The following is a 21,012-nucleotide window of genomic DNA, read 5'->3' as shown; positions in this document are numbered from 1 at the left end:
TGTGTGATTTTGTGATGATAATGCTTGTGGAGACTTCTGCCAGCCATGTTCAAGACTTACTGCATTTCTGTAGAGGCGTCTGTGCAATGTACTTGAGCTTTTCTGTATCATGTCACTATTATAACCCCGCCCAGTGGGTTCTTCTGAGTTAGCTTAGTGGCTGCAGATCCAAAAAGAATAAAAACACTGTGTCCCCAAAGATGTGTGATCTTTTACATAAATATAATTGTTTTTTATAATTCTATATATGCTTATTTCACTACATGTTGGTATTATTCTCTTACAATTAATTATGCTTTTTATTTTATCAATTGAATCAAAGCCTTATGATTAATTGTGCTCGAGGAGATCACCATTTGACATAGAACCTCTTACCCACAAATTCAAATTCAATACAGTTCTTATACAGTGTTCTCATCCTTCCCTTTCTGCCCCCAGCCTTTTAAGCTAAGTGAGGTGCCAAGTGATGTTTTTAAAGCACATTAGATATATAGGAGGCATGGTGGTGGTGGAATGAGCATAGGTTCTGCATGCAAGCAGACGTGAATCTGAGTCCTAGAACTGTTATATGAATTTGGACACATCTAATCCCACTGTACCTCAATTTCTACTTCTGTAAAATGAGACTAATCCATCTCAAATTTGGTGTGAATATTAAATTATAATATATAAACAGTACCCAGCATAAACACCACTTGTGTATGGTAAGTGCTCAGTTAATATTAGTTCCCTTTCCATCAACATTGGGTCCCTAAGGAAGTAACCATACTCCTCTCTCCAAGTTCTGAAAAAAAGAAGATAAATAGATTCCAGAGTCATTTAGGGGTCAAAATGTTCACTTATTGCCAGTAAAAATGCAATGGAGAGCTTAGCTTACATCTGAGATTCAAATGGTCTCTCAGTAATTTTCATATGATTTTATGGCAGGTCACTAACCTGCATAGTTAGGGGTAGAGACGACTTCAGTCCTGACTTTCAGAAGCAGATCCCGCACAACCTCAGTAACCTTTCCACCTGAAGGAGATAAGAATATGTACGTCCTGAGGCCAGGCTGAAGCCAAAGAGAGCCAACAAAGGGGACAGTGGGACTTCTTTTCCCAGTCTCATCAGTTAGAGGAATCAGGGTTTCTTCTTATGGAAAAAGTCAGCAAGGTGGGTACAGAGAATAGCAGATACTTTCTTCTTAGTGTTTCCTACATTAATGACTGTACTAAATCTATAGAGCTCATAGGCATCTGGGCAGAGGTGATGAAATGCCCTAAGTCTTTGTCACTGAAGCTGTGGGCTGTGACTCAAGCCTGTGCATGAGAAAGAGGTGGTTGAAATCATTGTGCTATATACCATTTGCTCTCAAGCGGACCTTTAGTTGTCAGATTTTCCTGAGTACCTTTGTCATCATGCTCGTCACCTCCAGGAATATTGCAGGCACAGTTGAGTGTAGCACTGAGAGGCAGGGCAGACAGAGCAGGTGTCTGTAAGTCTTGACTGCTGGGATGTGGCACAGGGTGAGGAGACCATGGCTTCAGGTAGATAGCAAGACCCGTCCAGCAGGCAGACTGCCATTCTGAGGATAAAGCAGTAGTGAACAGTTCAGTACTACCTCTCCAGGGCACTGCCGTGGCCTCCTGTACTTCCCTCAATCGTTCATTCACTCATTTATTCATAGACCTACTATGTGCCAGATATTCCTCTAGGTGCTGGGAATATGTTAATAAACTAAGTCAACAATCCCCGGCCTTATGGTGCTGCCGTGACCTTCCATTATCTGTTAGGCTCAGTTAGGGTAGAAATTGTGTTTTATTCATTAAATCCCTATCACCAGCCCTGTGCCTGGGACTCTGTCTGGCCTACATGTACTCAATAGGTGTTTGTTGAACGAATGTTGAATTTGCTGACATTGGCTAATGATATGTCCTGACAGATGGACAAAGCAAGTGTAAGGGCTTCATGTGGTGTTCTGTTTTGTACCACGATATCTATGGCTTTCTATAGCATTTGTTTCATGTTGTCCAAGGGTGAATAACATTCAGATATTCAAGGAGGCAGGTCATTGACATTCAGAAAGTCTGTCAGTAGGAGTGCAATATATAAAGGGTGCAAAATGGGAAACATGGTCCCTCTGCCTCCAGCACAGAGGTTTGGAATGGCTTAATGGACGAGGTGGCACTTAAGTTCTATAAGCTAAGAAGATATTTCCAAAATTAAATACAAAAAAATAAGACAATCTTTTATGTTAGGACGAGAGGGCAGGGGGAAATGAAGACCTGTCACACGGCTTTCTCTAGATGGAGATCTGTGTGTGGCTTATAGGTGCACAGACTCCGTGTCTGTGTCTCTGGGATCCTGTGCGTGTGTTTGTTTGTTCCTGCTTGGTTTAGTCTTCAGAAAAGGGCAATAACAGTTTCTCTCTCTGATTTATGTTTGTGATCCTCTAACAGCTTCCCTGAAGGTTCAGAAATAACCCACGTTAAATAGATGGCGTTTGACGTGAGAGGAGAAATTCAGCTGACCTTGCTAACCAGCTCCTCCCTTTCCCCTGCGCCCTGAGAGTCAGTGCTCTGTGGTAATGGAGACACTGGGCGTCGTGCCACCACGGGAGGGCCTGGACTGTGTGTAACAGGCAGCTTCATTAGATTGTCCTCCATTTCTGGAGAGGTAATCCCATTAAACAGTGTTTATCAGTCATTGTGTGCCCTGCTCCTCGTCGTTACTCCCCTGTTCAGTAACAGCAGCACCCCCAGAAAAATATGGTGTGTGTGTGAGTGGTGTGTGTGTAAAAACAAAGCTGCCTGAGTTGCCTCATAGAAGAGATATCTTCCCAAAGAAAAGAAAGAGACTAAGCAGTCAGCACCTAAATTACACACACACGAGTGACAATACAGTAGTGCTTTCAGTTCAGGATCAGATCTGTGGCAACAACTAGAGAGCACCTGACAACTTCGTGTCAATCATTTAGACCGTTGAGCTCACCTAATCTACACACGCTCCTGGGAGCCTCCTGAGGGAAAATTTTTCCCATAATTATGATTATTTTCTGCAGAGTGATTTGTTTCCACATACACTGGAATACTTCTTCCTCCTGCTTTCTTTCCTCTCTGCCATTCTCACTCTTAATAGGTAGATGTAAGGCTTATGTTCAACGATCCAACTCATGTTCCCCAGCTCTTTTGCACTCAGACTTCAGTGGGCAATATTTCTCTTTTATCTGCTGTTTCTGGTAAATATTCTGGAAGAGGTGTGTGCCCTCTTGTTCACACCTCCTGTTTATTATCTTTCTTTCATTTTCCTCTTTAATTATATAGGTCTTTCTTTCTAACCTCACTCATCACTATACTATATATTTCATATGGTCTCAGTCTTACAGCCTTAAGTTTTTCTCTTTTACATCCTTCCTTAAATCATAGCTGCTTTATTGCCTGTTTCTCTAGTTAGAGATTTAGAGTTCCTTGAAAAAGAGTATTAATTAAAGATTCTCTTCTAGCCGTTAATTTTTTAGCCTTCTAGGTTTTCAAGAGATGGAGGCATCCCAGTCATTTTTTTGTTGTTGGCATTAAGAGCTCTTAGTGACTGGCCTCTGAACACGTTAGCAAAACAATTTCCTGCTAGTCCACATCCACTGTCCTCAACTCTAGCTATTCTAGTCCAGTACGCATTAGTCACTAGTTGCTTTTTGCCTCTTCAATTTTGCTCTGGCTGGTCCCACCTCCTGCAATGCCCTTCCTTTCTTCTCTGCAAAGTCTAAAGCTTCTCATTCTTTAAGACCCATCTCCAATGTCCTTCTGTCCAAAGTCTTGCTCAGTCCCTTCCTCTGAAAGTTCACGGAGTTTTATGTTATTGATAGAACTGATTCATTATATGTTAGTTATCTAGCCGTAAGCTACTTGAGGGCAGAACAGGTGCCAGGTTTAACTTTGTGTCTTCACAATGCTTAATATACGATAGGTTCTCAAATTAGTTCTTGACTAAATGCTATTTTTGTATGATTACTTTATCTACATATTCCCTTTAAAGAAAATCTAATGAAGAGGCTTGCCTGGTGGCGTAGTGGTTAAGTTTGCGAACTCCACTTCGGCGGGCCGGAGTTCGCAGGTTCGGATCCTGGGTGCGGACATACGCACTGCTTATCAAGCCATGCTGAGGCGGGCGTCCCACATATCAAGTAGAGGAAGATGGGCACAGATGTTAGCCCAAGGCCAATCTTCCTCAGCAAAAAGAGGAAGATTGGCAACAGATGTTAGCTCAGGGCTGACCTTCCTCACAAAAAACAAAACAAAACAAAAAATAAAATAAAACAAAAAATTCTAATGAGTTATTCATTCTTTGAGCAATTTCTATATGTTATTCTCTAGGTATCACATTCCTGGTCCATAATGTCAGTAAGACAGTATATATTTTTTTATATCCCTATTTAAGCTGATGGACCTGACTAGGGCCTGCCCTAAGGCAAATGGAAAACTTACCCACGCTGTTTCCTTCCTCCAGCTGTTGGCCCCCGGCCCTCCCCATCACCTGCCTGCTTCTCCAGGTAGTTGTTTTTTAAATATATTTTGCCCAGAATTTATAGCTGTTATTGGCAGGAAGTTGGTTTTTTAGGATTTATTCAGCTATTTCCAGAAGCTGAAACCTGTAGCATTATTTATAAAGCAATCACTTTATTTCATTATTCTCTATATTAGGTACGACCAGTAGTAACTCCTTTGTAGCAAACAATATTTACTCAAATAAGTAAGTTCTGACATTTTATAAAATCTTGTTCTTTCATGGCCACACACCTTTACCAGGATGCATGCATTGCTTGTGGTGATGAGATTTCATTTGAGATTTGCCTGATTCTTGACTCACTTTTTAAAAAATGTGTTTATAGCAAATAACCTAAATGCCTTTTGCTCAATTCTTCTGTAATCCACAACAGATAAAATTAATAGATTCTGTAATATCATCTGTCATTATTTCTCTATGTTTTGGCTTAAATTGTAGCACCCAAATTTATTTCATCTTCCTGTTCTAACACACATTCCACTTTTTAAATGTAAGTATTTAAGGCTACAAATTTCTAAGTAACATGTTATTTGCACTTCATAAGTTTTATTATGTCATATCTTCATTTTTGTTCAATTGTTATACATTAAATTTTCTTTATGATTTCTTCTTTAATTCATACATTATTTAAAACTGCATTTTTGAATTTCAACATAGACAAATTTTTAATTTTTTAAATTGGCTTGTCATATATTTTTGCTGTGGGAGCAGGCAATTCGTATGATACTGATTCTTTGAAACTTGCTTTATGCCACTTGGTAAATGGTCAATTTTGTAGATATTCAGGTACACTTAGAAATATGTGTATTCTCTAATTGGTGGGCATAGAAACAAGAACTTGTGTCCAATAAGGCAAACTTGCTAATTGTGTTGTTCACATATCCTCTCTTACCTTTTGGTTGTCATTTCAAGTGAGACAGTTGTATTGGAATGTTCAACTGTGGTGGCAGATTTGTCCATTTTTTTCCTACAATTCATCAAAATTCATTTACATAGTCTGAGGCTTTTTTGTTTTTGTTTTTAGCGAGGAAGATTGGCCCTCAGCTAATGTTTGTTGCTAGTCTTCCTCTATTTTGTATGTGGGAAGCTGCCACAGCATGGCTTGATGAATGGTCTGTAGGTCCACACCTGGGATCCAAAGCCGTGAGCTCTGGGCTGCCAAAGTGGAGCATGCGAACTTAACCACTATGCCACTGGGCTGGCCCCTAAGGCTTTTTTATTATATTAGGTTTAATGTTATTATATATATTATATTATATATATATATTAATGTTATTATATCTTCCTGGTGAATTGAATAATTTACTTTTGTGTAATTATTTGTTCAATCCATAAAAATATCTTTTTAAAATTCTATTTTGTGTAACAATGCTACATTAATGTGCCTTTTGTTTAGAGTTGTCTGGTATCTTTTTCCAGCTTTGAACTTTCAATTATTTTTGTCCTTATATTCTTGGTCATTCTCTTAAACAGCATAACTTTGTGTGTGTGTGTGTGTGTGTGTGTGTGTTTTAACTAAATCCTGTTGTCTATTCCTTTTAAATGACAGCTTTAGCCCATTTCTATTTATTGTAAGTATTCGTTCATTTGAACTTGTTTCTAGCATCTTTCTTTTTGTTTACTTATGTCCAGCTTTCCCTTTGATGTATTTTTCTTTGTGGTCTTTTGTTTTTGAGATTTCTTAAGTTTTGTAGTCATTCTCATTTGTTTGTTTTTCTATTTTATTTCTCCCCACTCTAAAAGTGTGGAAATTATATACCTTATTACTGTTTTTTAGTGGTTAACATCAAAACTTTTTGGTGCATACTTACCTAACAAATTCAAATGTTAGTATTTTAGCTCCTTCCCCAAATAATCCAAGTGCCATAAAACGCTTCAACTTGGATGACCCCGTCCCAACTATATATTATTTTGTGTTTGAGATTTACATGCAAGCTTATATTTTACTTACTATTCTTTCTTGCTTATCATTCCTTCAAGTGTATACACTTCCTTGCTTCCCATTTCTTCTCAGAATTTCTTTCTAGGATAATTTTTTTTTTTTAACGAAACACATCCTTTAGAATTATTTTAGCATGACTGTTAGTTAAAAACACTTTTTTTAATTGACTGCTAGATTTATTTTGCCCTCGTTCTTGAGAAGTAATAATGATTTTTCTGGGTACAAAAGTGGAACTTGATAGCTATTTTCTCTCGGCAATTTGATTATATCATTTTGCTATCTTTAATTTCCATTTTTGTTATTAAGAAGCATGGCATCAGCCTAATTGTCTTTCCTTTCTTAGTGAGCTGTCTTTTCTTTTTCACTGCTTTTAATATTTTCTCTGTCTGGTTTTCTGAAGTTTCAGTATAGTGTTTATAAGTTTGGTTTTCTCCTTACTTATTGTGCATGGTGTAGATTGTGCTTCCTGTACCATGAACTCATGCCTTTTTTCAGATTTAGAAAAGTCATTCTAAGCCATTATCTCTATATATTCTCTTCTCTATTTTTTCGATTGTTTCATTCTGGGACTTCAATTAGCTTCATGTTAGATCTTTTTATTCTGTTTTCCATATCTCTTAATTTCTCTTTAATATTTTCTGTCTCTTATCTCTCTATGTGGCATCCTGGGTAATTCCTTTAGTTCTATTGCTTTCTACTTTTCTCTTCAACTGTAGATAATATACTCTTCAACCACATCTATTACATTTAAAAAAATTATCAACTATATATTTTTCTTTTCTGAAAGGTCCAGACATTATTTTTTAAATCTACCTAATTATTTGGTAAAATCTCTTATTGCTTACACATTTTTTTTTATTCGATCCTTTACTTCTAAATATTTTATACATAGTTACCAAACATTATACATTGGTTTAAAAACAGATCTAAATTTGATGATTATTGTTTTATTAGCAATCTCTGAATGTTGTTTTGATATGTATTTGGTGTTCTCTGATTTTGAGCCCATTCTTAGCTGATCTTAATCTGTTACGAATATGGGAGCTAAAATCAATTATTACTTCTTTCAGAGGTTTCATATTTGCTTTATTCATCAACAGGGATCTTCTGTCCTTGAACTTCTTTGCTTCTTTCCATCGTCCACAGTCCCCATGACTCAGGTTCAGCTCCATCAACTTGCTGTTGTCTGAAGGCTTATTCTTCCAATAAATGACAGTTACCCTCATGACCTCTCTGCATTTTGTTTGTAGTTAGGGCTTATTACTATTGTGTTACCTCAAATTTTTGAGAGTGTTTTTGCTTAGGGATTTCCCTTACTTCCTCTAAAGCTGGAATGCGTGAAAGTTATATATTATGCATGATTTTGTTGTTTTCTAGTGGGAGGGCCCTTCAGAGTATTTAGTCCACCATACTGACCTAGTCTCTTATTCTTTTTTCATATTTTGAATTTCTTATGTTATTTTTAAGATATATAATGTATACATACTTTATCGTCATTTGATAGTTCAAATTTAGAATTTTTTCAGGTCTAATTTTATTGTTTTTTGTTTCTACTGGCTCCTATGCACAATATCTTATTTCTTGTCAGTGAGATTATTTTAGACTATAATCATATTTCATAGAACTTTATCCCTTGTAAATCTTTGAGGTCTGTGATGGAAGTGCATTTCTCTAAAGAAGATTTGTGTCTTCTTATTTTAGGCCCCTGGAGATACTACAAATGTGAGACCATTTATAATTCAACTCTCAGGCTGAGGTTTTTCAGACTATCCATAGTGGATAGGTATCAGCCTATAAAGCCAAATAAAAGACTAGTTTGAGATTTCAAATTATCAAAGGAAATTTGTATCCCCTGTCCATTCAGTGCCAAAATTTAAGAAAACCAATTTTCCTTGCACGACCCTGGGAGGGTGGCAGAGAAGGGTAATTTCTAGTTTTCCTTTCCCTGGAATCCCCAGTGTACGTGGGGATCCTCGATTTACATGGGGTCATCTTCTACTAGACTCTATGCTATGGAGTGGCCCCAAGATTTGTCTTCTATTCTCTGTGTTCATGTAAAACAAAACTCAAGTTCACTAGCTCAGCTTAGCTGTTTTCACTTCTTTTTTGGTTATTTCTGAGTATTTCTTACTTGCTAGCTCATGATACATCATCAAAAGTTTCAAAATATCTTTTATCCATCTTTTTTTTTTCCTGAGGTAGATTCTCCCTGAGCTAACATCTGTTGCTAATCTTCCTCTTTTTGCTTGAGAAAGATTCATGCTGAGCTAACATCTGTGCCAATCTTCTTCTATTTTGTTTGTGGGTTGCTGCCACAGCATGGCCACCGATGAATGATGTAGGTCTGTGCCTGGGAACTGAACCTGGGCTGCCAAAGCAGAGTGCACCAAACTTAACCACTAGGCCTCGGGGTCGGCCCTATCCATCATTTTTAGTTTTTTGTATTGGGAGGGTCAATCAGGGTATACAAGTTGCCAAAATGCCAGAAATAGAAGTCAGCCTATTCATTCGGAAAATTAGATTTTTACCCCAACTAGAGTAAGTCAGTCTTTTTAATTTAATTTACTTGTCTGGTTGGTCAAGGAATTTGAAAAGCTATCCAATCAGTTTTCAAATGACGGGAGACCATGCAAATATTAAACAAACAAACAAATAAATAAATCTTTGGATTCAATTTTGAGCATCTTAAGAGGGTGTAGAAGTATCATTATGTGAGACAAGGTACTGAGTCTGCTTAGCAAGGCTCATTGCATAAAGTAACAATGACTTGGTGTGAGAGGTGAGCTTAAGTGTCAAGTAGGTCATTAAGTATGAGTACATACAGAGACAGCTGTGTCATTTCTTTAGAGCTTTTGTTACACTTGAGTTTAATATTTAACATTCAGAGGGCAGTTTAGAACATTATTCTTTGCTGAAGCTGTTGGAGGAATGAGATGAATAACTATGTACACACAGATATAGAGTGTGTGTGTGTGTGTGTGTGGTGTATACATATACAGCATGTACCGCTTTATTCTTCTTAAAGAATAATTTGTTGAGGTCCTAGTGTATGGAGGGTTTGGCACTATGAGGGATGAATCCATAGTGGTCCTGCTCTTGGGCAACTGACGCTTTTTCTTGGGAACATAGGGTAGTTCCCCGAATTCCACCTTCACATCAGCAGTATCCTCACCCATATGCTTGACCTTCTCATCTTCTTACAGATGAATTGTCTGTGCTCCAACCAGAGGTTGACACCTCCACCTATTGCCTCCCAAACCCTCTGTTTAAGGACATTACCTTATCAATTCTCTCCAATCTCTTGCATTCTCTCCTTTAACTGGTTCATTCTAATGAGCTGATATTAATGTTATTTTGTTCCCGTTTGTCTCTCTAGTTACAATCTCATTGTTCAGGTCTCCATTCACAAGAATGCTTCTTGAAAAAGTTCTGTAAACTCTGTCTAAAATTCTCCTCTCATGCTCTCCAAAATTCTCTTTGTTCAGGTTTTGGCACACACCATTAATAAACTGCTCTCTTAAGACGAGACATCATCTCCATGTTGTTCAATACAATGATTGGTTCTTGGTCTTCATGTTACTTGATCAGTATGAAGCAACTGAACAGTCATTCATTTTTTCTATGTTGAAATATTTTCTCCACTTTGCTTCCAGCATAACACACTTTGCATTTCTTCTACCTCATTAACTATTTTTGTTCAGTTTCCTTTGTTGGTCTCTCCTTGGAGTGTCCCAAGGTGCAATCCCTCCTCTCTTTGTACATTCACTTCCTTGGGGATCTCATTGAACATCATTTCTTTAAATGTGGTCTATCTGCTGATGACTCCAAAATTTAAAGCTCCAACCCGGTCCTCTCACCTCAACTCCAGACCGTTTGTCTAACTGCCATCACAACACCTCCAAAGGGCATTTACTAGTTGTATCAAACGTAACATGCCCAATACTGATCTTCCTCCTTAAACCTCTTCCAACTGAGTCTTCTCCAACTCAGTAAATTGCAGTTCTATCCTTCAAATGGCAACCCTGTTCTTCCAGTTGCGTAAGGATAAGAAACAAACCAACACTGAAGTCATTATCAACTTCTTCCTTTCACTCATTACCCACATCTAAGCTGTCAGGAAATCATGTTTCAAAATCTGTTTAGTTTTTATCATCCCTTTTAATATCACCCAGATATAAGCTGCCACTCATTTTTTTAATTTTTTTGTGAGGAAGATCAGCCCTGAGCTAACATCCATGCTAATCCTCCTCTTTTTGCTGAGGAAGACCGGCTCTGAGCTAACATCTATTGCCAACCCTCCTCCTTTTTATTTGTTTCCCCAAAGCCCCAGTAGCTAGTTGTATGTCATAGCTGCACATCCCTCTAGTTGCTGTATGTGGGACGCGGCCTCAGTGTGGCCGGACAAGCTGTGCATCGGGTGCACGCCCGGGATCCGAACCCGGGCCGCCAGTAGCGGAGCACGCGCACTTAATGGTTAAGCCACATGGCCGGCCCTGCCATTCATTTCTTACCTGTATTATTGCATTACTGGTCTCTCTGATTCTGCCTACAGAACCCATTCTCAACACAAAGCCAAAATGATGTTTTTAAAAGTAAATCAGATTATGTCACTTCTCTGCTCTGCTCCAATGGCTTTCCATTTCACTCAGAGAAAAAGAAAAATCAAGTCCCTACAATGGCCTACAAGGATTTGTGTGCTCTAGATCCCATTACTTCCCTAACTTCATCTCCTTCTCTCTCCCCTTGGACAACTTTTCTAACCATACTGATCTCTTTGCTTCCTAGAGCACATGGGATCTTTTCCCAACTCAGTCTCTGACTTGTTTCTCCTGCCTGGAACAGATTTTCCCCCTTACTAACTCCCTTGCCTCCTTTGGGTCTTCGTTCGAAGTGCTTTTTCTCAATGAGGCATCCCTTAACCATCCTATTTAAACCCGCACCCTGAAGTCGCTTTCTCCTTTCCCTGATTCATTTCTCTCCTTAGCATTATGTCCTATATAATTTACTAATTTATTTTATATATTGGCTGTCTCTCGCCACTAAAACATAAGGTCTGTGAGAGTAGGGATTTTTCTTTGTTTTGTTCAGTGCTGGATCTTCAATACACAGAACAATGCATGACATATAGACACCACTCAACAAGTATTTGTTGAGTAAATAAGTAAATTCCAGCTCACCTCTAAAATCTCATATCCCTCTCAATGACCACTCTCCAGGTCTATCTAGCTTATATCTTATAATTTCTCTAAATCTCCATGGTGTCTTTCCCATCTCAGGTCACTTCCTCTAAAAGGATTTTCCTGTCCCCTCAATCTGATTAGAGAAGTCTATTATTCTCTAGAAGCCTATTATTTTTCTTTTATAGAGTTAGGCATAATTTAGGCATAAGACATCTCCATTTCTTTATTTTATTAAGCTTAAACTCTGGTTTGTGGTGTAAACCCTATACTCAAATACCCTAATTTGACCAGGCTATGATTCTTCATATTTAAAGGAATCTTTTACAATTCCATAACATTTTTCTTTCTCAAGAGCCTGGCTAGAAAATCTATCACTTTTAAGGCTGTCTTCACTCTGTAAATTTACAAAAATCCTTTCAGACGTTTCAATTGACTGCTTTATTTGGCCTGGATCTGTTTTCTCTTTGTGGACACTATTTAGAAAGCCACAAATGGAGGGAAAACAATGGGAATAAGGAAGATAATTGTCCTGCCACACAAAGAATGTGGGAAGGTCTTCCTGGGAGTTGTAAGGTGACAATGATAACAAGGAGTGAGAGTGACCTACTGGGACAGCATCAACTGCAAAAGAAAATGGAATTTTGATGGGGTGAGATTAGCCTCTGGGAGCTAGGAGAATGCCTATGCTACTGATGGGCTGTATGTCACAAGGAAAGGGAACCAATCCTCATGGAAGAGAAAAAAGGCAAGAAAGTGGGTGAGGGGAGTGGCCTGTTTAGAAACACAGATAGTAGAAGAGATTTGTTACTATTTGGAGAACATAGTATGGAAAATTTGGGCATGTGGCTAGCAGAGGGAAGATGCACCAAAGGAGAGGAGGCACACACTTCTTGGGGTAGAGTCTTGGGGAGGATGGAGCCTGGTGTTTCATGCTGTGATCACAGTTGGCACAGGTGTGAGGCAGGGTGAGTCTGTCTTAAGGCTCCACAAGGAGTGCTGGGGTCAAATTCAAATGTTCAGAAGGGTCAAAACAATTTTTCTAAGCATACTGGTTCCTGGATTACAAGACTGAAATGTAGTAAGGACACTAGAAAATGTGGGTACAGATGTCAAATCAGGAATAATAAAAAGGGCTTGGCTATGAAACATATGGTTCAATTGTTTTCATTTCTACAAGGACCAATGCATCCTCTTTTTAACAAATATATTAATGCTCTCTTTAGTATCCTTACATGAAATTTAGAAAATATAACTTAATTATACATGTTCTTTGAAAATAAATAGACTACCCTAACAAATAGAATAAATGTAAAGAATAAATACAAAAAAGTAATTTATAAATAAACTATATATATATGATTATATCATATATATATGATTATATGATTTCTGGAAAGACCACATTAGAAGACTAAAATTATTCTCCCCAATTTCTAAATCATGGCTCTTTCCTTGCAAATACTGGTCTACTATATTCTCTTGGTCTTTAACAATGATCTACAGACAACTTTTTGAATTACCGGCTGCATTGACCCTTTTAAATCAGAAATATGGAAAGAGGCAGAATGGAACTCAGAATAAGAATGGAATGTTTATACAAGTGTGAGAAATAAAACTTATTTGCTGACTGGGTGAATTCTATGTGCTAGGCACTTTGTTAACATTATTTATGCTGTATCTTGGCCTTGCAAATTGGGTACAGGTGTCAAAGCTCCAGGGAGTAGGCACTATATTATCCTCATTTCATCACTGGGATAATTTAAGACTAGAGATGTAAAATAACTTGCTTACTTGCCAAATAAGTGGAGAGATGGGATTCAAATCCCGGTCTCTCTGCCTTTAGAGTTACCATTACAATGGCTGCACTGTATTTCCATCATGGCAGGGGTCCTTTGCACAGGGAGTTGATTTGATAAACACTTGTGGAATGAATGACTAAATCAGTACAGTCACGTGTCGTTAAGTGATGGGATATGTTCTAAGAAACGCATCGTTATGTGATTTCGTCGTTGTGCAAACATCATAGAGTGTACTTACACAAACCTAGATGGTACAGCATACTACACGCCTAGGCTGTGTGTACTAATCTTATGGGACCATCATCAACACACAATCCATTATTGACTGAAACGTCCTTACGTGGTGCATGACTGTATGTAGAGGATTGGGGGAAGGACATAGTTGCTCATTCAGTAGTTTTTTAAATGCATACTCTAAATGAGCATAAGATTAAAGAACAAAGGCAAGAGTGAAAGGCTCTGAGACATATAAAACATCTTTGGCACTCATTCTTTAATATCTGTACCAAGTCCCAACCCTAGCCTGCCGTTAGACCCTCCAGATTACAGTCTCACAGGAACAAGATCGTGGATTCTGGTTTTTGTGGCTTCTGCCCACGGGGCAGCAATATTCTTTCAGACACTTAATTGAGCACAGCTAAGCCTTTGGGACAAACGGCTGAAGAAAACAACAGCACCTACAATGTGGAGGAAAAAGTACTGAGGATTATTAACTCCCAGGGTTCTGTTGGTGTTCAGATGCCTCTCCCCACCCTCACCATTAACGGCTGTGATCCACAGAGGAGCTGTGATCCACAGAGAAGCCGCCGCGGGATGAAGATGCCCACTTTCCCAAGAAAAGAGAAAATCAGCCACAGAAGTTATGATGTACACACACACACACACACACGTGCACACACGCACACACGCACACACACAGGCATACACATATTATTCAGCCGTAAAACTAGAGGAACTCCTACCATTTGTGACAAGATGGATGGACTTTGAGGGCATTATGCTAAGTGAAATAAGTCGGACAGAGAAAGGCAAATACTGTATGATCTCACTTATATGTGGAATCTGAAAAAAGAACAAACAAACTCACAGAAAAAGAGATCAGATGTGTGGTTACCAGAGGTGGAAGGTTGGAGGAAGCGGAATTGGAGGAATGAGATCAAAAGGCACAAACTTCCAGTTATGTGATAAATAAGTACTAGGGATGTGATGTACAATATGATGACTATAGCTAACACTGCTGCACGATGCATGAAAGTTGTTCAGAGGGTAAATCCTAAGAGTTCTCATCACAAGGAGAAAATAGTTTTACTTTTCTCTTTTCTTCTTTCTTTTCTTTTTCTTTTTTTATTGAATTAATTAATTAATTTATTTTTTGAGGAAGATTGGCCCTGAGCTAACATCTGTTGCCAATCTTCCTCCTTTTTTCTCCCCACAGCCCCTGTAGATAGTTGTATGTCATAGTTGTACATCCTTCTAGTTGCTCTATGTGGGACACAGCCTCAGCATTGCTTGATGAGCAGTAAGTAGGTCCATGCCCAGGATCTGAACCAGCAAACCCCGGGCCACTGAAGTGGAGCACGCGGACTTAGCCACTATGCCACCGGGCCGGCCCCTCTTTTTATCTTTTTATTGTATCTATACGAGAAGATGGATATTAGCTGAATCTACTGTGGTAATCATTTTATAATATATGTAAATCAAACTATCATTCTGTATGCCTTAAACTTACACAGTGATGTATCTCAATTATTTCTTAATAAAATTGGAAAAAATAAATTTAAAAAAATTAATTAATGAAAAAAAATTAGCCACAGGGCTCAGAGTGCTTAATCAACCATCTGGAATTTGCGCAGACTGACTTTCCCTTTTTTTAATATGTATATATATTTTACTTTGCTAGACTATTAACTTGGTGCTTTGAGTGAACTTAGCCCAGAGTTACTAGTGATTCAGCCATCGGTGCTGAGCCTGAGAACAGCGTCAGCCAGTAAGATGCCATCTTCTTAGGGAGACTGCCAAGAAAGGAAGCCTTCTGAATGCAAATGTTGAACTTGAAAAACAACCAAAAGAAACGAAGAGCACAGTTTCTTTATCTTGCACCGGTGTGCCCTTTAAAGTTTAGTTCTTAGTCTTAAAAATGCTGGCTTCTTGCACCACCTATATATGGACCAGCAATCCTTCCCCTTCCTCACTTACACCTTTGACAGCCTGCTAGTGTGCCGTTCTGCCCACCTGGTGACCCCAGTCTTCCTCCTGTCCCCTCTGCCGCTGCAGAGAAGGACCATGTCTGTGAGCAGCAGACTACTAGACAAGTAACAGGGTGACTGAAATCTGCAAGGTTTTCTGTAGCCCAGGGGGCAGGCCGTCCCTGCTGTGAATCTGGCAGCCAGCCTTGACTTTGTTTTAACCAAACCATCTGGCAGCCTCGCTTCTCTGGTAATAATTGTGCCACTTACTCCATCTGTACTTATAGGATAACTAGTTGTCTTCACAAACTAAGCCAGCCCCATCTGTTTCCCTACCTTATAAATGAGAACAAGGGCTTCAGACCTCTCCTGGAATGTGGACAACGTGAGGCATGGAGAGCAGGCAAGGGAGAGAAGGAGAGGTTTCCCCCGACTTCAAGGGAAACGCTGGGTTCTGAGAGCCCAGCATTTTCTACCCTGGGTTGGCAAGGGTACGGGGAGTCTATAGTGGGTGCTCTGTCCTGTTTGCATCCAGGCTGCTCAACTTCAGAGAAGGCATAGTTACTCCGAGGGGCTGGCTGTGCAGAGGCTCTGTGGAAGCGGGGTGCAAGTGCTCAGTCAAGAGCCGAGGCAGAGAATAACGCTGACGCGGTGACCATTCTGTTTTCTGTACCAATCGGAAGTGAGAAAAGGAGAGAGGTTAAGAGAGAAGACCAGTGGGACCTCATCACATGTTCTGATCCCCTTGCTGCTCTCCATATGGATGCCCGGAACAAAAGCCAGCATCCTAGGACCTATAAGTTAATACAGTTTCCTAAAGTGACTAACGGAGAGCCATTTACACATTTTGAAAATCAGGCTCAATATTTGATATAGCACATCATCTTTCTGCCACCAAAATTCACAGGCTGGAGATTCCCCAGGGAGGCTTCCCTTGTGTTCCTTGGAGGGTATGAGAGCTGGTTAAAATCTCCCCTGTGTTAAAGGATAATTTAAAAAAAAAGTAAAATCATCACTCTATCACAAATATAAAGTGAACACATGTGAATGATTTTATTTCACTCAAATAATGAAGAAACCGGTAAGATGTTACAACTGGTTCAAAGGAGAATCCAAAGAGCAGAACTGTTTACAGGCAATTAGGATGCTTAAATGAATTTGCTTGATAGATGCACAACTGACTTCTGCAGTGGGAGAGGAAAAAATCAATGCCCCTATACCAGTCAAATCTATTTGCATATACACGGACAAGAATCATCTGCGTTATTAGTTATCTACCATTTACGCGTTGTAAAATAGCTCAAAGACGATGAAAGACACAGAGACCTTATAAAATCAGGTAACGAGAAAAGCTTTTCATTGAAGACACCCAATAATCATTTTTGTTCATTTCAGAGTTATTTATACCTGCTTTGAGAGTAAGTTTGTGAAGTATGGCTGGCGCCTGGGCTCTAGAGGCAGAGACCTGGGTCGGGTTCTGGCCTTGTCACTTATCAGCTTTTTAGGTTTTTTTTTTTTTTTTTGTGAGGAAGATTAGCCCTGGGCTAACATCTGTTGCCAATCCTCCTCTTTTTGCTGAGGAAGATAGGCCCTGGGCTAAAATCTGCGCCCATCTTCCTCTACTTTATGTGGGACGCTGCCACAGCGTGGCTTGATGAGCAGTGCATAGGTCCGCGTCCAGGATCCAAACCTGCGAACCCCAGGTCGCCAGGAGCAGAATGTGCAGACTTAACCACTATGTCGCCAGGCCGGCCCCCAGCTTTTTAGCGTTTTTAAATTAAATTTGTTAATTCATATAACCTCTCAGCCTCTGATTCCTCGTCTATAAAATGGGATTTGATTACAGTATGTACCATTTATAGCTGTGGCTTTCTATAAAGTCAGTTGTAGGAGGTGCTTTTCCATATACATGCTGTCATCAGTAACAGTAACTAGCATTTTACTGCATTCTTAGTACGTACCAGACATTATGTCAAGCACTGTCCGTGGGTTACCCCATTTCACTTCCACTTCGACTCTATGCAATTCTTACTATTGTTAATGTCATATTGCATTAAGCTTAAACAGGTGACTTACCACCCAATGTCACAGAGTGGCAAAGCTAGAATTCAAAGGCCAGAAACCTGAGTCAAAGTCTGTGTTCTTAACTCTACCACCCATGGCAGGGCTATATATATATATATATATATATATATATATATATATATAGGAAAGGACTTTGGGGGCTATTCACTGTCTCTTGAATGCAAATAGTTCCCTAGGGATCTGAGATAACTGCTCATTCTGAGGGTCTAGTAGTGGGGGAGGATCTTTGCTGAGGGAGTGGTTAGAGAAAGCTGACATTTGGAAATTTCATGTTATATTATTATTATTTTTAAATTTATTTTTTATTGAGGTCATATTGGTTTATAACATTGTATAATTTCAGATGTACATTTTTATATATCAATTTCTGTATAGACTGCATCGTGCTCACCACCAATAGTCTAGTTTTTATCAGTCACCATACATATGTGCCCCTTTATTCCTTTTACCCACTCCCCACCCCCTTCCCTTCTGGTAACCACTAATCTGTTCTCTTTATCCATGTGTTTGTTTATCTTCCAGATATGAGTGAAATCATATGGTGTTTGTCTTTCTCTGTCTGGCTTGTTTCGCTTAACATAATACCCTCAAGGTCCATCCACGTTGTTGCAAATGGGACAATTTTGTCTTTTTTATGGCTGAGTAGTATTCCATTATATATATGTACCACATCATGTTAGATGTATTAACTCATGTGGAGGAAGAAAATCTTCACATTGTGGTGTCTGCAACTCGGTGCTGGCCTGCCTCCTTCTTTTCCCATTTTAGACAATGGACTCCAGGCACAAAAGGAAAGAGGCTGCCATATTTTGCTTGAGGCATGCCGTGGATGAATAACTTGGAATGAATATTTTCACTTTCCCCCCTTGTTATCCCAGAGTCTCCTGAGAGTTGGAGACTGTTTTTACCCTCCCACTTGAGAAATTTATAAAGAGTATATCATTTTAACAGAGTTATTTTACAGCATTGATTGTGTCATTGGTATTAGTACTGAAGTCATTGATTGGATTGTGCTAATATGAAAAATCTGTTTTTATGTACTTTGATAAATATGTCTTTCTTTTTCTTTTCTTTTTTGTATTCACAGATGGAATCATATAAAAATTCTGAGGAAAAATTTATCCCACTGTTAACATTTATTTCTGAAAAGAAAAAACAAAAGAAAGATATACATATGGGTTTATTTAGCAGAACTCGATGAATTTAATTTTCATTGACATGCTTATTTTTTGGTGAGCTGAGTACTTATAAATACTCTTACATGCGAAAACTGAGTTTTCTTGAAGAAAAATGAGTGATTAGATTTGTCTAACGAAAAAGTAAAATATAATGTTTCTTTCTCGGGTTTATTTTCTGTTTTCCTCCAGATACCAGTCAATTTTCTAGTCTTCCTTTTTGGCTGTCAGTTGGTATTGAATGATGGACTTTTAGAACTGGAGGGCCAATCTGCTCTCATCCTCTATCACCTACTTCACAGACAAGTAACCGCAGCCTAGGTTATTTTATGAGTAATGTTATTGAAAGGATAAATATGGTTTAATTGCTCAAGCTCTGTAAATCTGCTATCATTGTCAAGAAATCTCTATCAACAGAAATTATTTATACATTTTTGAAGCTAGGTATTTCTCTTTCTTTACCACTCTGTAGAGGAGAACTGTAGACATTTACTAACTTCTCCTGTATTTGATTTCAACTGTTGATTTCTTAAATATCGGTTCTCCAGTGTAGGCTTGTTAACGGTGTAACTATCTGTCCCCTCCTCTCTTTTTCTGTGAATATGATTCTGGAAATGTACAGAATAGCCCACAGTGGAACTCTTTAGGAACATCACAGGCACTCCAGAGATTTTTCAAAGCATCCTCCATTTCCACCTAAATATTTCAAGCCTAAAGAAATAGAGGCTTCAGTAACCTTTCTGCATTCCAGTGTGTGGTTAGCTGACTGAAGCGAGGGTGGCAGGAAGACAGTTTAGAAATGCATGGCTGAGGGGAAAGTGGCTGTCTTTCAGACTGAGTGCTAATACAAAAGTATTTCTTTCTAAATTAGGGTTAAGGCTTCTGGGACACTTGCATGAGTAGATATTAGGGAAAAATCTTTCAGTTACTTTTGAAATCCTGGGTCAAGTAGAAAAGACTCTGATTCTTCCCCAAATCAAAGCAATGCTGTGATCTAAACTAAGTGATGTATTTCTGCAAGAAGAGTAATTTGTCTACCTCCGGTGTATTGCTACACAGTTCAAGGCTCTGCGGTCTGAGAAGTGAACTACAGCCGTTTTACAGAAAGAACGACTTCTGAACCTGAACGCTGGTGTGTACGCACGTGTGAAGAAGCAGCCCAGGGCTAAATCAGGAGCTGAGAAACCATTCCCCATGTCAGAATTCGCTCTTAACCCTCACAGGACCTGGGTGGGCTTCGTAAATCTTTCATCGTCGCCATGAAATCTGTCTGCTCCAGCTCTTTCTCTCTTGCCCACACACCACTCTCCCTCCAGCTGTCTCTCTGAGAGATCGCTCGCATCTCTTCAGTCTCTGTATTTTTTTTTAATTTTATTTATTTATTTTTCCCCCAAAGCCCCAGCAGATAGTTGTATGTCATAGCTGCACATCCTTCTAGTTGCTGTATGTGGGACGCAGCCTCAGCATGGCTGGAGAAGCGCTGCGTCGGTGCGCGCCCGGGATCCGAACCCGGGCCGCCAGCAGTGGAGCGCGTGCACTTAACCGCTAAGCCACGGGGCCGGCCCCAGTCTCTGTATTTTTACCTTGGTTTGTTCTCATGCTTTCTGCACTCAGTTTTACTGATGCGCTCTATCTCTCAGGTACTGCAGCAAGTGGACTGGAAACTCTTCAGCGTCATTCTTTCTTGTTGTTCAGAGAGTGAAGAGCCCTGGATTTGAGGTCAGGTCAGTGGAGCGTGATCTGTTCTTTGCTGTGCACCAGCTGGAGGACCTTGCACAAGTGATTTGCCATCCGAGAGTCTCACTTTGCTCATCTATAAAATGGACCATAAGCGTGCTTGCCTTGCAGTCACAAGGGCTGACTGATGACAACTGCGCTCCATGAGTGCTGGCTTTCATCAGACCATGCGAGGTGCTTACTCACATTTTCCAACCTGGAGACAGCTCTCCGACACAGACTATTTTATCATCATTTTATGGATGAGGAAATTGAGGCTCAGAGGAGTTCCTGCAGCTCCTGAGTGTCAGAACAGGATGCTAACCCAGATACCTGCTGCTGCAAAGGGGTTGGTCTCCTGGAATGCGCTAGTGCCGCCCACTTGGTTTC

Source organism: Ceratotherium simum, chromosome 2 (genome assembly GCF_057802395.1).
Source record: "Ceratotherium simum simum isolate JZ-2026a chromosome 2, ASM5780239v1, whole genome shotgun sequence".
Taxonomy (NCBI): domain Eukaryota; kingdom Metazoa; phylum Chordata; class Mammalia; order Perissodactyla; family Rhinocerotidae; genus Ceratotherium; species Ceratotherium simum.
The sequence above is the reverse complement of the archived record's forward strand: the minus strand, read 5'-3'. Positions refer to the sequence as shown.